The 14,277-nt window shown below is 41.4% G+C and overlaps 1 long non-coding RNA gene and 1 other non-coding gene across 2 annotated transcripts in view; one reads left to right on the top strand and one right to left on the bottom strand.

Moving 5' to 3' along the window:
* LOC126459071 (uncharacterized) overlaps positions 1-13,232 on the top strand; it is a 45,241-nt gene extending 32,009 nt beyond the window's left edge. Inside the window, exon 3 of the long non-coding RNA XR_007585772.1 lies at positions 13,177-13,232. This is a non-coding gene — a long non-coding RNA (uncharacterized LOC126459071). The remainder of the gene's footprint in view (positions 1-13,176) is intronic.
* On the bottom strand, positions 97-171 carry Trnas-cga (transfer RNA serine (anticodon CGA)). Its single transcript has one exon. It is a non-coding gene; the product is annotated as a tRNA-Ser (tRNA).
* Positions 13,233-14,277: the final 1,045 nt, after the last annotated feature.

The following is a 14,277-nucleotide window of genomic DNA, read 5'->3' as shown; positions in this document are numbered from 1 at the left end:
TAATATTTTTTAATTTTCAAAAATTTTCCAGAATGAGATTTTCACTCTGCAGCGGTGTGTGCGCTGATATGAAACTTCCTGGCAGATTAAAACTGTGTGCCCGACCGAGACTCGAACTCGGGACCTTTGCCTTTCGCGGGCAAATGCTCTACCAACTGAGCTACCGAAGCACGACTCACGCCCGGTACTCACAGCTTTACTTCTGCCAGTACCTCGTCTCCTACCTTCCAAACTTTACAGAAGCTCTCCTGCGAACCTTGCAGAACTAGCACTCCTGAAAGAAAGGATATTGCGGAGACATGGCTTAGCCACAGCCTGGGGGATGTTTCCAGAATGAGATTTTCACTCTGCAGCGGAGTGTGCGCTGATATGAAACTTCCTGGCAGATTAAAACTGTGTGCCCGACCGAGACGCGAACTCGGGATCTTTGTCTTTCGCGGGCAAGTGCTCAAAAAATTTGTTTCATTTTTTTGTTTTTTAAAATTTTTATTGTTTTTTAAATTTTTATTGTATAGTTATACACTTTTATTTATATATGCATGAGAATGTATACGCAGCCATATGAAAAATAATCACAAATACTTAACACAATATGTAGAATAACAGGACACATACTGAACGATTTGCACAGAAAACGAGAAACTGTTGAAAAGCATACATCCTGTTATTCTCTCTTATCTTAAAATTCTTGTTATTTTTTATTTCAAGTATGCAATAACACAAATTGAAAATTAAGAAGACGCCGCCAGAAAATCGTGAATAATTTTGGCACAAAATGTTGCAACAACCCATCTGAATTAAGTACGAGTATGACTGGCTGAAATAAGTAGGTCTGCGAAACAGTGTATGAACAGAAAAGTACTATCAACTTTGCCATATTGTTCACAAATTGAAGAGCTTAACATTTTTTTCCGAAAATAAATTTTCCATAAGAAAGCGAGGTAAAATATTTCTATTGGTTGGAAATACGTTGACCTTTTTTCTGACAATTATTTTTATAGCAAGTCCGCCTGCTTAGCTGGGTGGTAACTCGCATGCAAGTGGGCCTGGATTCGATTCCCAGATGGGTTGCAGATTTTCTCCACTCAGGGACTGGGTGTTGTGTTGTCCTCATCATCATTTCATCCTCATCACCGGTGCGCAAGTCGCCCAATGTGGCGTCGACTGAAATAAGACTTCCACTTGGCGGCCGAACTTCCCCATATGGGTCCTCCCGGCCTACAATCTCATACGCTCATTTCAATTTTTGTATAGCAATTTTCGGGTATAATTTTCTGCATGACCATCGATAAATCAGTATAACACTTCGTACAGTGCTGAGTATAATTCTGCTTTGGTATATGCATTGTTTTGAAGGTCCAAAGATTTTCAATTATATTAAGTCATTGGTGAATAAAACCTTTAATGTATGAACATTGAAATGATGATCAACTGTAATAACAATTTTTTAAATTATACCCAAATGCAGCACTTAAAATGTAATGCATTTCTATGAAACACAGTTTCATGTGCAAACGCCTGATTTTTGGCACATAAAACCGGAACATTGAAAGATTTTTTGCAAACTCTTCTTATAATTACAGTAATAATAAATTTTTTATCATCTGCATCACTTATTAATTTGATTCACTTTAAACTGTTTCTGTGTGTTCAATTGACATAAGAACGAATTTTATGTGCTACATTTAGATCGGATTTAAACGATCTTATCTCGATTACTGGATTACTGGAGGAAAGAATTTCATTTTGACTTCATCCATTTATCCACCTTTTGTACTAAGGCTGACACGATTTGTACAAGCTTTTAAGTGTAGAAGTGGTGCGCTTCAAACACCTCCCACATAAAATCCAAACCAAACAATAACTTCTCAAATGACAGAAACTTGTCTGAGACCAAAGTCCTATACACCGGTGCACCAAATTTGAACCATGAGTGTTGCTCCAGTCAGGATTTAATTAAGGGTGACTGTTTTTGCAAATAAAATCCAAACGTGGGTGACTGTTTTTGCATGTAAAATTCTAATGGTGCACATACAAATGGTGCCATTAGCTGAGCAATAATTTTATACCTATTAAAATATTATATTTTGAAAAATAAATAAATCGATTCGTACAATTTTCGTTGGCGTCAGCTCCGGTTCGTCGCTCAAACCTTACTTAATATACTGTAACATATCTACAGTAAGACAGATGTTCAAATGGCTATACAAATGGCTGTTGGTCGGGGCTAAACGAAAAAATTTACCCCATGATCCTAAATCTAATATGAACTGAAGGCCAAGACAATCCAGACCGCGATTCTGTGCGCCGACTTTTCAAACTTGCTAATTACAGCACTTCTATACAGTAGCGATTTGGCCTAATTCCTCACATTAGTTTATATGGTGCAAATCCTGTAACCATGACAACACCCTCTTGGTTAGATTACTAAAACTTCATGTGCGCACTTCTCATGAACATCTCTAACGTAGCAAATCATATGTTCCAAGAGAATATGTTTTGTTAGTTCTTATCTTCATTCAGCATCAGTGTCTAACAGAAAATTATGGATAAAAATTTTCATCATATTAGGATTCATCTGGATTTTCTGAAATAAAAGACTGAAGCACTTTGGCAATTTTATATGGAAGGTTTCTAATCAGACGATTTTATTACATGCAGATTAGTTCAAAAATGGCTTTTTAATCACAGAAGAGACATATTCGTAACACCCTTTTTTAAAAAATCTATATACTTACCACTAGTTCTTACACACACACACACACACACACACACACACACACACATGGTTTCTGGAATGTTCTGGAAGATATCCATTCAAATTAGAGATTTGGCATATCACATTTTACAAACGGTAAATACCCAAGTGAAATGTATATCATTTAATGTTTACAAAAATCTTAGAAAATTAATAATAAAATTTTTTGATTTAGATGCAAAATAGAAATGTCAAATTGCAAGATATTCCATATCAAAAGGTGTATTTATATTAACTGTTTACAAAAAAGATAATTCATTCCTGAAGTTAAGTGTGTTTTTAAATATAATGATTGTTTTTAGTTTGATGAACAACAAAGTTCTGTTTATCATTGTGCAAATTAAATTTGAAAAATAATCATGTCACCATGCCATTAATTGTGAATGATATGGAAAAAATAGAGACTATATTATATTTTGCTAATGGGTGTACTCTATTTTACATCTAGGTTATTGTAAAGTGAAGTCTGTGGGAAACTAATTTTAGTAGAACAATATTATACAGGATTATGAAAAAAGATACTATGGACAAATTTAATAATGTATAAAACTTCGTAAATGCATCCTCATATTGCATAATTATGTGACAAACATGAATCCTACATTTTGTAGCCATAACTCGGAGATTATCGAAAAGAAGGTGTGATCACAGAGTTTGGGTTACCCAGGAAATTGCAGTAAATCTTGTTACGTCCGAGGAGTAGTCGAAATACAGTTCCCAGTGACAGTAAGTTTGGCATTACTTGTTTAAATCATTCATTATCCTTTCACACATATTATCTTGCGGAAAGTAAGTTGACATTTCTGTTTGTTCAGCATTACTGTTCTCTAAATACTTTTTACAATGTGTAAATATAAATGTCAGACAATCATCCCTCAATATGTCTTTTGGTACCCATATTTTCACAAAACAGACCTTTTTCAAGTTTGTATACAAGCACTTCAGTTTTAGATCTTAGATTGGGATATAATTTTACATGCTTCATATAGCCATTCACTAATAAAAACACACACATAAAACTTGTCCTAGATACAAGTAACAGGCTGAGCAAATTCATTGTTAACAAAACAAGTTGATTCTGTGGCTCCACACTACACATCCCACATACAGTCTTATTGTTTTCCCTCACTTTCTGTCATTGGTCTACATTTCCACCAGATTTTTCTCTTGTCTCTAAGTGTTACTGAAAATTACTCTTTAGGTAAGTGCAGCACTAAACCCAGTTTCCCCACAGTGACCAAACGTCTTATGGATGTAATCATGAGCAAACCTTCATGTTGTTCTGGGATAAAGATGTTACACTGATATTCCGTCTTCTTTCTCCATCTAAACAATATGCCTTTCTGGAACTGATAATACTCCAATGTCTTAGGATTTTCTGGGTCGCTTACATAACTTTTGACAAATTCAAATTGCCATCTTGTTTTTGGTCCAGGTTTTATACCTCACATATTTTTTCAGTTCCTCTTTATATGTTATAATCACTGTAATAAAAATATGCACCATTTCGTTTTACATAAATGGATTTTTGTATTTCCCATTATTCTCTATACTTCCAGATAAAACATCAGCTTACTACATTCTTAGCCTCGTGCCTATATTTCATGTCAATATCACATTGCTGTAAATACAAAGCCCATCTCATTAACCTAGGATGTCTCGACTTACATGTTTTTAGGGAAGACAAAGTTCTACGATCACTATAAACAGCCCATTGTGCCCATATTGCTTTAAATTCGATAATGTCATCGACTTGGCTAATATCTATAGAGGAGTCCGACAATGATGTCATGTCATACATACATCACAAAGTCACGGAGCTCCCATATGCTGCCAGAGATTATGTCAGTGGCTGTAATTGAAGAAAATTAGCAGCGAGGATGATACCGTTAGATGATGGATAACGCAGCTTATGTCTCTTGCCTTTCAGCAGCAACTCCCCGTTTCCACGCAGTTCCTACTCGAGGATGATACCATTAGATGATGGATAACTCAGCTTATGTCTCTTGCCTTTCAGCAGCAACTCCCCGTTTCCACGCAGTTCCTACTGACTGACCACTGTAACTGGTACCACATTTATAAGGCGTTTTATAAGCTCCATGAACACCGAGACAACGCTGTCTTTTACTGGGCGTAGCATCACACATCTGCTCTGGACTGCACCTATTTTATTTGTTGTTACTTTGGAGAAAGAAGGGAATGCTATGGGCTTATCGTCTTCTTATGATTATCTGTGTGTTTGTTTCTTAGATATTTAATAGCCGTTTGTTAGACATCTGCTCTCTGAAACCAGGTGTTCATTGTCACAGGTAGCTTCATATGTCAGTGTACTTTAAATGCCAACAGTAAATCCCATAAGAAAGTATGTAAAGCTCACTAAAGCATTCCATATTGACACGAGGGTAATTTGAAAAGTTGGCGTAATAACCAGTAGATATCAGCACTAGTGGTACAAGATTCTCGCGTAATAATAGGGCATCTTTTATGAGCAAAGACGTGACGCTTAAGTACTCTGGATAGAGATATGTGGTGGGAACGACTCTCTGCTGTTGTTCCCGTGTAGTGGTTAGCGAAGATAGATAAAACCTAGATTCGAGCAGTGATTGACTACTTTGTAAAAAAGGATACGAAGGGAAAGGTCAGTTGTTGCCTAGTAGACAAACGAGTTTAAATTTGGTCGGGACATCTTACATGATGATCCGTATAATGATCAGCTAAGATGTGATACCATCCTGGAAATTAATGCAAAAGTTCATAAAATAGTCACTGCGATCGCCGACTGAAAGTGCGAGGAATTGCTGAAGCTGTAGGGATGTCATCTGAAAAGGCACATTACATTTTAACCTTCGAGCGGGCGCCCCGTTTTTCATAACACGAGCGGGCACGAGGCGCACTTCGTACACATGAAAAGAATAGCTTTCCTTATGTCACCAAGGTAAGTCATGAATGATAAAATCACAGTTTAATCTTAGTTTATTTCAGCAAGGAGAAAATAAACTTATATAATATGGGCTAAACTACTGTTTTATTAAACAATAATGAAATAAATTTTCACTATAACTCTCTGTTGTCAAGGACAGTTGTTAAAGAGACAGTGATGACGCATTCGAAGCATTAAGCAGTGCAGTTGCATCAGATCTCGGTCAGCTGCTTGTTCGATCACTAATTATCTCGTAGACAACTGCCTCAATGTGGGATTATGTTGCTAGTTCATAACTGGGTTCATTTTTTGAACTGATCGTAAATTCTTTCTCGCCAAGCTCGCTTTGTATTTTATATTACTGCTGCTCCCTTGGACGTACGACAACGCAATTTATCGCTGTGTTACCTGAAGCAATACTGAAGGAATAGGTATAGATTTGCAGTTGCGAAACAAAAATGGAAGCGCACAAAATCGTTTTATTTTTGGTTGGTGCACTTTACACACAGGTGCGCCCGCTCGAGGGTTAACAGTGGTACTGGTACTGTGTGTGAAAGTTATCTGCTATGTGGGTGCCACTATTCTTGACGCAGGATCACAAACACAGGAGAATGGAAATGTCTGAACAATATTTGACTCATTTTCAGAGCAGCCAAAAAGATTTTTTAGTGCCAGTTTGTGATCACAGATGGATCTTGGGTCCGCTGCTATACCCTAGAGGTGAAACAACACCAAAAGTAGTGAAAACATGTTGATTCATCACCACCGTAGAAAGTAAAGCCAATACGGTCTGTCGGAAAGATCGCGGCTTCAGTTTTCTGAGATGCGAAACGGATTCAGCTGAAGATTATCTTTCCACTGGTCAAACGATTACTGAACAATACCTCGCTAATCTTATGGCCCAACTACTGCAAAAAATATGCGAAAGAAGGCCATGTGTGGCAAGGAAGAAAGTCATCTTTCAGCAAGACAATGCGCGTCCACTCACAAGTGAGAATAGCTGCCAAACCCACAATATTCACCCGATCTGGTTCCATCAAACACCCTTCTCTTCCTCAAGCTCAAAATTATCCTTGGTGGATGGAGACACTCTTCAGACAAAGAACTGACAACTGAAGCTGACTGTAGCTTTGCACGCCTGGAGGTATTTAATTTTCGATATGGTATGAAGGCAGTGGAACACTGCATTAGTATACAGGAAGACTACATCTACATCTACATCTATACTCCGCGAGCCACCTTACGGTGTGTGGCGGAGGGTACTTATTGTACCACTATCTGATCCCCCCTTCCCTGTTCCATTCACGAATTGTGCGTGGAAAGAACGACTGCTTGTAAGTCTCCGTATTTGCTCTAATTTCTCGGATCTTTTCGTTGTGATCATTACGCGAGATATATGTGGGCGGTAGTAATATGTTGCCCATCTCTTCCCGGAATGTGCTCTCTCGTAATTTCGATAATAAACCTCTCCGTATTGCGTAACGCCTTTCTTGAAGTGTCCGCCACTGGAGCTTGTTCAGCATCTCCGTAACGCTCTCGCGCTGACTAAATGTCCCCATGACGAATCGCGCTGCTTTTCGCTGGATCATGTCTATCTCTTCTATTAATCCAACCTGGTAAGGGTCCCATACTGATGAGCAATACTCAAGAATCGGACGAACAAGCGTTTTGTAAGCTACTTCTTTCGTCGATGAGTCACATTTTCTTAGAATTCTTCCTATGAATCTCAACCTGGCGCCTGCTTTTCCCACTATTTGTTTTATGTGATCATTCCACTTCAGATCGCTCCGGATAGTAACTCCTAAGTATTTTACGGTCGTTACCGCTTCCAATGATTTACCACCTATGGCATAATCGTACTGGAATGGATTTCTGCCCCTATGTATGCGCATTATATTACATTTATCTACGTTTAGGGAAAGCTGCCAGCTGTCGCACCATGCATTAATCCTCTGCAGGTCCTCCTGGAGTACGTACGAGTCTTCTGATGTTGCTACTTTCTTGTAGACAACCGTGTCATCTGCAAATAGCCTCACGGAGCTACCGATGTTGTCAACTAAGTCATTTATGTATATTGTAAACAATAAAGGTCCTATCACGCTTCCCTGCGGTACTCCCGAAATTACCTCTACATCTGCAGATTTTGAACCGTTAAGAATGACATGTTGTGTTCTTTCTTCTAGGAAATCCTGAATCCAATCACAAACCTGGTCCGATATTCCGTAAGCTCGTATTTTTTTCACTAAACGTAAGTGCGGAACCGTATCAAATGCCTTCCTGAAGTCCAGGAATACGGCATCAATCTGCTCGCCAGTGTCTACGGCACTGTGAATTTCTTGGGCAAATAGGGCGAGCTGAGTTTCACATGATCTCTGTTTGCGGAATCCATGTTGGTTATGATGAAGGAGATTTGTATTATCTAAGAACGTCATAATACGAGAACACAAAACATGTTCCATTATTCTACAACAGATCGACGTAAGCGAAATAGGCCTATAATTATTCGCATCTGATTTATGACCCTTCTTGAAAATGGGAACGACCTGCGCTTTCTTCCAGTCGCTAGGTACTTTACGTTCTTCCAGCGATCTACGATAAATTGCTGATAGAAAGGGGGCAAGTTCTTTAGCATAATCACTGTAGAATCTTAAGGGTATCTCGTCTGGTCTGGATGCTTTTCCGCTACTAAGTGATAGCAGTTGTTTTTCAATTCCGATATCGTTTATTTCAATATTTTCCATTTTGGCGTCCGTGCGACGGCTGAAGTCAGGGACCGTGTTACGATTTTCCGCAGTGAAACAGTTTCGGAACACTGAATTCAGTATTTCTGCCTTTCTTCGGTCGTCCTCTGTTTCGGTTCCATCGTGGTCAATGAGTGACTGAATAGGGGATTTAGATCCGCTTACCGATTTTACATATGACCAAAACTTTTTAGGGTTCTTGTTTAGATTGTTTGCCAATGTTTTATGTTCGAATTCGTTGAATGCTTCTCTCATTGCTCTCTTTACGCTCTTTTTCGCTTCGTTCAGCTTTTCCTTATCAGCTATGATTCGACTACTCTTAAACCTATGATGAAGCTTTCTTTGTTTCCGTAGTACCTTTCGTACATGATTGTTATACCACGGTGGATCTTTCCCCTCGCTTTGGACCTTAGTCGGTACGAACTTATCTAAGGCGTACTGGACGATGTTTCTGAATTTTTTCCATTTTTGTTCCACATCCTCTTCCTCAGAAATGAACGTTTGATGGTGGTCACTCAGATATTCTGCGATTTGTGCCCTATCACTCTTGTTAAGCAAATATATTTTCCTTCCTTTCTTGGCATTTCTTATTACACTTGTAGTCATTGATGCAACCACTGACTTATGATCACTGATACCCTCTTCTACATTCACGGAGTCGAAAAGTTCCGGTCTATTTGTTGCTATGAGGTCTAAAACGTTAGCTTCACGAGTTGGTTCTCTAACTATCTGCTCGAAGTAATTCTCGGACAAGGCAGTCAGGATAATGTCACAAGAGTCTCTGTCCCTGGCTCCAATTCTGATTGTGTGACTATCCCATTCTATACCTGGTAGATTGAAGTCTCCCCCTATTACAATAGTATGATCACGAAACTTCTTCACGACGTTCTGCAGGTTCTCTCTGAGGCGCTCAACTACTACGGTTGCTGATGCAGGTGGTCTATAGAAGCATCCGACTATCATATCTGACCCACCTTTGATACTTAACTTAACCCAGATTATTTCACATTCGCATTCGCTAATAACTTCACTGGATATTATTGAATTCTTTACTGCTATAAATACTCCTCCACCATTGGCGTTTATCCTATCCTTGCGGTATATATTCCATTGTGTGTCTAGGATTTCGTTACTGTTCACTTCCGGTTTTAACGAACTTTCCGTTCCTAATACTATATGCGCACTATTTCCTTCAATAAGAGATACTAATTCAGGAACCTTGCCCTGGATACTCCTGCAGTTTACCAATATTACGTTAACTTTTCCTGTTTTTGGTCTCTGAGGACGGACATTCTTTATCAACGATGATAATGTCCTCTCTGGTAAGCCGTCAGGTATTTTATCGTTTCGCCCAAGGGGGGGTCCCTCTAACCTAAAAAACCCCCGTGTGCACGCCACACGTACTCTGCTACGCTAGTAGCTGCTTCCGGTGTGTAGTGCACGCCTGACCTGTCTAGGGGGGCCCTACAGTTCTCCACCCAATAACGGAGGTCGATGAATTTGCAACCATTATAGTCGCAGAGTCGTCTGAGCCTCTGGTTTAGACCCTCCACACGGCTCCAAACCAGAGGACCGCGATCGACTCTGGGCACTATGCTGCAGATATTAAGCTCAGCTTGCACTCCGCGTGCGATGCTGGTTGTCTTCACCAAATCAGCCAGCCGCCGGAAGGAACCAAGGATGGCCTCAGAACCCAAGCGGCAGGCGTCATTCGTTCCGACATGTGCTACTATCTGCAGCCGGTCACACCCAGTGCGTTCAATAGCTGCCGGAAGGGCCTCCTCCACATTACGGACGAGACCCCCCGGCAAGCACACCGAGTGCACACTGGCATTCTTCCCCGACCTACCCGCTATTTTCCTGAGGGGCTCCATAACCCGACTAACGTTGGAGCTCCCTATAACTAATAGGCCCGCCCTCTGTGACTGTCGGGACCTTGCCGGAGAATCGGCCACTGGCCCAACAGGCGAGGCACCCTGTGGTGGCTCGGAAACGATGTCATCACCACTAGGAAGCACCCCGTACCTGTTGGAAAGGGGTAAGGCAGCTGCCACGCGGCCAGATCCCACCTTCGCCTTTCGGCCAGGCACGCGCGAGCCCACCACTGTCCGCCATTCACCCTGGAGTGATGGCTGACCGGTAAGATGCTCACTGCCGGAAGACGCAGCGACATCAGGGGTTCCATGTGATTCCAAGGCCACCGAAGTAGGCATAGGTCTCACCACAGTTGCCCCAACGCCACTACGAGCCGACGCCTGCGCCTCGAGCTCGATGAGCCTAACAGACAAAGCCTCCACCTGCCCCCGAAGAGTGGCCAATTCTCCTTGCGTCCGCTCACAACAACCACAGCCCCTACACATGACTATGTTTACCCTACTCTATACGGTGACAAATTCCCAAGATAATCTTCTGATGAGCTACTCTGATAATCAAGAAACACTCACTGAAATACGAGACGCGAAAACTACGCTAGGTTTTCCCAGAAAAACTATTTAAAAGCTAAGCGCAGCAAATAAGTACAAAAACGCTTTATACAAACAGTACTCGCTGCTGCTGGTGCTGTCGCTCTGGCTGTCACAAGACAACTGCTGATTCAGGTGACTAGTGGCTAACGGCCAAGAACTGTTTGTTACTATGCAGAGCAGATAAACACAAATAGAACCCCTTCCTTAGTGGAAGGTCGTAAACAAAATGCAAAATAAACGCTTTATACAGACACTACTCGCTGCTGCTGGTGCTGTCGCTCTGGCTGTCACAAGACAACTGCTGATTCAGGTGACTAGTGGCTAACGGCCGCGAAACAAACAAAAGACGGTTTTAGGGCGCTTTCTGTTCTAAACGATCAAGAAAACACTAAGAAATCTAACACGAAAACTACGTAAAGTTTTATCAAGAACTGTTAGTTACTATGCAGAGCAGATAAACACAAATAGAACCCCTTCCTTAGTGGAAGGTCGTAAACAAAATGCAAAATAAACGCTTTATACAAACAGTACTCGCTGCTGCTGGTGCTGTCGCTCTGGCTGTCACAAGACTACATTGAAAAACAAAAAAATAAAATGAGAAAAAATTCAATGAAGTAAGTCGTTTCTAGGAGATGAGGTACTGGCAGAAGTGGAGCTGTGAGGACGTGGCGTTAGCAGTGCTTGGATAGCTCAGATGGTAGAGTACTTGCACGCGAAAGGCAAAGGTCCTGAGTTCGAGTCTCGGTCCGGCGCACAGTTTTAATCTGCCAGGAAGTTTCAAGTCGTTTCTATTTATTCCAATGCGAGAACTTTCAAAATACCGTCGTACGTACGTGAACTTAATATAAATGAATTGACAGTAATACTAGTAGGTAATCAAACATACACCCAACAAATCGTATGTGAAATATTAATGTATCGTATAGTTCACTAGAATGTTGTATCATGTTGTATACTAAAGAAGTAGCGTCAGGAACTTGTTGGCTTCGTTTTATCCTGAATCGACAGTTTGGAAGATGTCATGTAACGCACTCCGTCTTCAGGCCTCGAGTGGCCTACCGGGACCATCCGACCGTCGTGTCATCCTCGGTGGAGGATATGGATAAGAGGGGCGTGGGGTCAGCACACCGCTCTCCCGGTCATAAGATGGTATTCTTGACCGAAGTCGCTACTATTCGGTCGAGTAGCTCCGCAATTGGCATCACGAAGTTGAGTGCACCCCGAAAAATGGCAACAGCGCATGGCGGCCTGGATGGTCATCCATCCAAATGCCGACCACTCCCGACAGCGCTTAACTTCGGTGATCTCACGTTCTAACAACCCTACCGCAACAAAGGTCAAAAATTAATTATGATTGTAGTGTTGCTCACGCTGCTAAATATTGCATTTTCGGGCAACAACAAAGTTATATTATGTGGCAGGTGTCATTAGAGCACAGTTAATAAAGTCATTTCTTGAAATAATGGATAAACTACGCACTCATCTTTTCGTGTTTCCCACGCTGGTCTCGTTGTGAACTCATGGCTCAACCGTAGAAAATCTAGGTAGTGATGATTCCACGCTCGGATGCAAAGAGGCCTAGGTGTTATTCTCCGATATTTTCATGAACCATTCTTTTGAAGATTAAACTTTTGCAAGTTAGGACAATGGTGATGTAAAAAAGTAATCAGCACTCCGAATTTAAATTACACTTCTTTTTTATTACTTTTTTTGCAATATCACATAACTCGTTCCAAAACATCAATTCACAATATAAAACATACTTGAAAATATCTTCCTCACTGTTAAAGTTCACATTTCATAAACTGACTACAATTTGCGTCTTTTTAACATGACGGCCAAAGCTTGACTCTCTAATAACCGCTTACGCGCCCAAATATCAGAGTCACAAGTACGTCAAAGATCATAGTGACAAAAGAAAGAATACATATAAGTATAGTATCATTGCAATATACACATATCGATGTATCGAAGTACCTCTACATTAATAAAATCAAATCTGAATGTTGTCACAGAAATATGTTAACTATTTTACAGAAACACAGTAGAATGTTGCTGATATCAAGAGGTTGAGGTGAGGTGCAGTAATGGTTACGTAATTCAAGTACCATTACAACGGGAACTGGTGTACCCACTGCGGCTAGGCCGTTGCCAAGATGTCACGTATTAATCGTTTTTCCTGAGTCCGTTCTGATTCGGGAGAAGGTTGAGAAACGAGCGCCCTATGTTAAAGGAATGTCCCCAGCGCCTTAGGTCCCCCTGGTGTGGTCAGTGTGAGATGTGTTGTTGCAGAGTACCAGAAGCCCGAGCCGCCGGCGGGCACGGGCGCGCACCGCTACCTGCTGCTGGCCTACCGGCAGCCCGCGGGCCGCGCGCTGTTGCGGGCGCCCGCGCTGCGCCCGCAGTTCCGCCTGGTAGACTTCCTGCGCGACGCCGGCCCCTACTGTCTGCAAGGACCGCTGGCCGGCGCGCAGTTCCGAGCCGCCTACTGACCGCGCCTCCCGCGCGGCGACACGCGTCCAGTCTTGGACGAGCAACGACCATCTGATTTTGTGTCTCTGACGTGAAGCTGTACGTCAGGGAGGAAGAAGAAATCGAGAATAAGAAGATAGTTGATTGTACCACTTAATTAAAGCAAAGAAACATACGTATTAATTAGTTGAAAGAAATTTATATTTATAACCTGGGTTTTTTAACTTCACTTTATAGTACAGGGTGATTCAAAAAGAATACCACAACTTTAAAAATGTGTATTTAATTAAAGAAACATAATATAACCTTCTGTTATACATCATTACAAAGCCCCCTCCAGACACTCGAACAATATCAACCCGATACTCCAACTCGTTGCACACTCTCTGTAGCATATCAGGCATAACAGTTTGGATAGCTGCTGTTATTTCCCGTTTCAAATCATCAATGGTGGCTGGGAGAGGTGGCCGAAACACCATATCCTTAACATACCCCCATAAGAAAAAATCGCAGGGGGTAAGATCAGGGCTTCTTGGAGGCCAGTGATGAAGTGCTCTGTCACGGGCTGCATGGCGGCCGATCCATCGCCTCGGGTAGTTGACGTTCAGGTAGTTACGGACAGATAAGTGCCAATGTGGACTCTCCATACAGTTGATTGTGGAATTTGCAGCTCTCTGCTAGCTCTGCGAGTCGATTTTCCTGGGCTGCGAATAAATGCTTGCTGGATGCGTGCTACATTTTCATCACTCGTTCTCGGCCGTCCAGAACTTTTCCCTTTGCACAAACACCCATTCTCTGTAAACTGTTTATACCAACGTTTAATACACCACCTATCAGGAGGTTTAACACCATACTTCGTTCGAAATGCACGCTGAACAACTGTCGTCGATTCACTTCTGCCGTACTCAATAACACAAAAAG

This window comes from Schistocerca serialis, chromosome 1, assembly GCF_023864345.2.
Source record: "Schistocerca serialis cubense isolate TAMUIC-IGC-003099 chromosome 1, iqSchSeri2.2, whole genome shotgun sequence".
Classification (NCBI taxonomy): Eukaryota; Metazoa; Arthropoda; class Insecta; order Orthoptera; family Acrididae; genus Schistocerca; species Schistocerca serialis.
The sequence above is the reverse complement of the archived record's forward strand: the minus strand, read 5'-3'. Positions and strand labels throughout refer to the sequence as shown.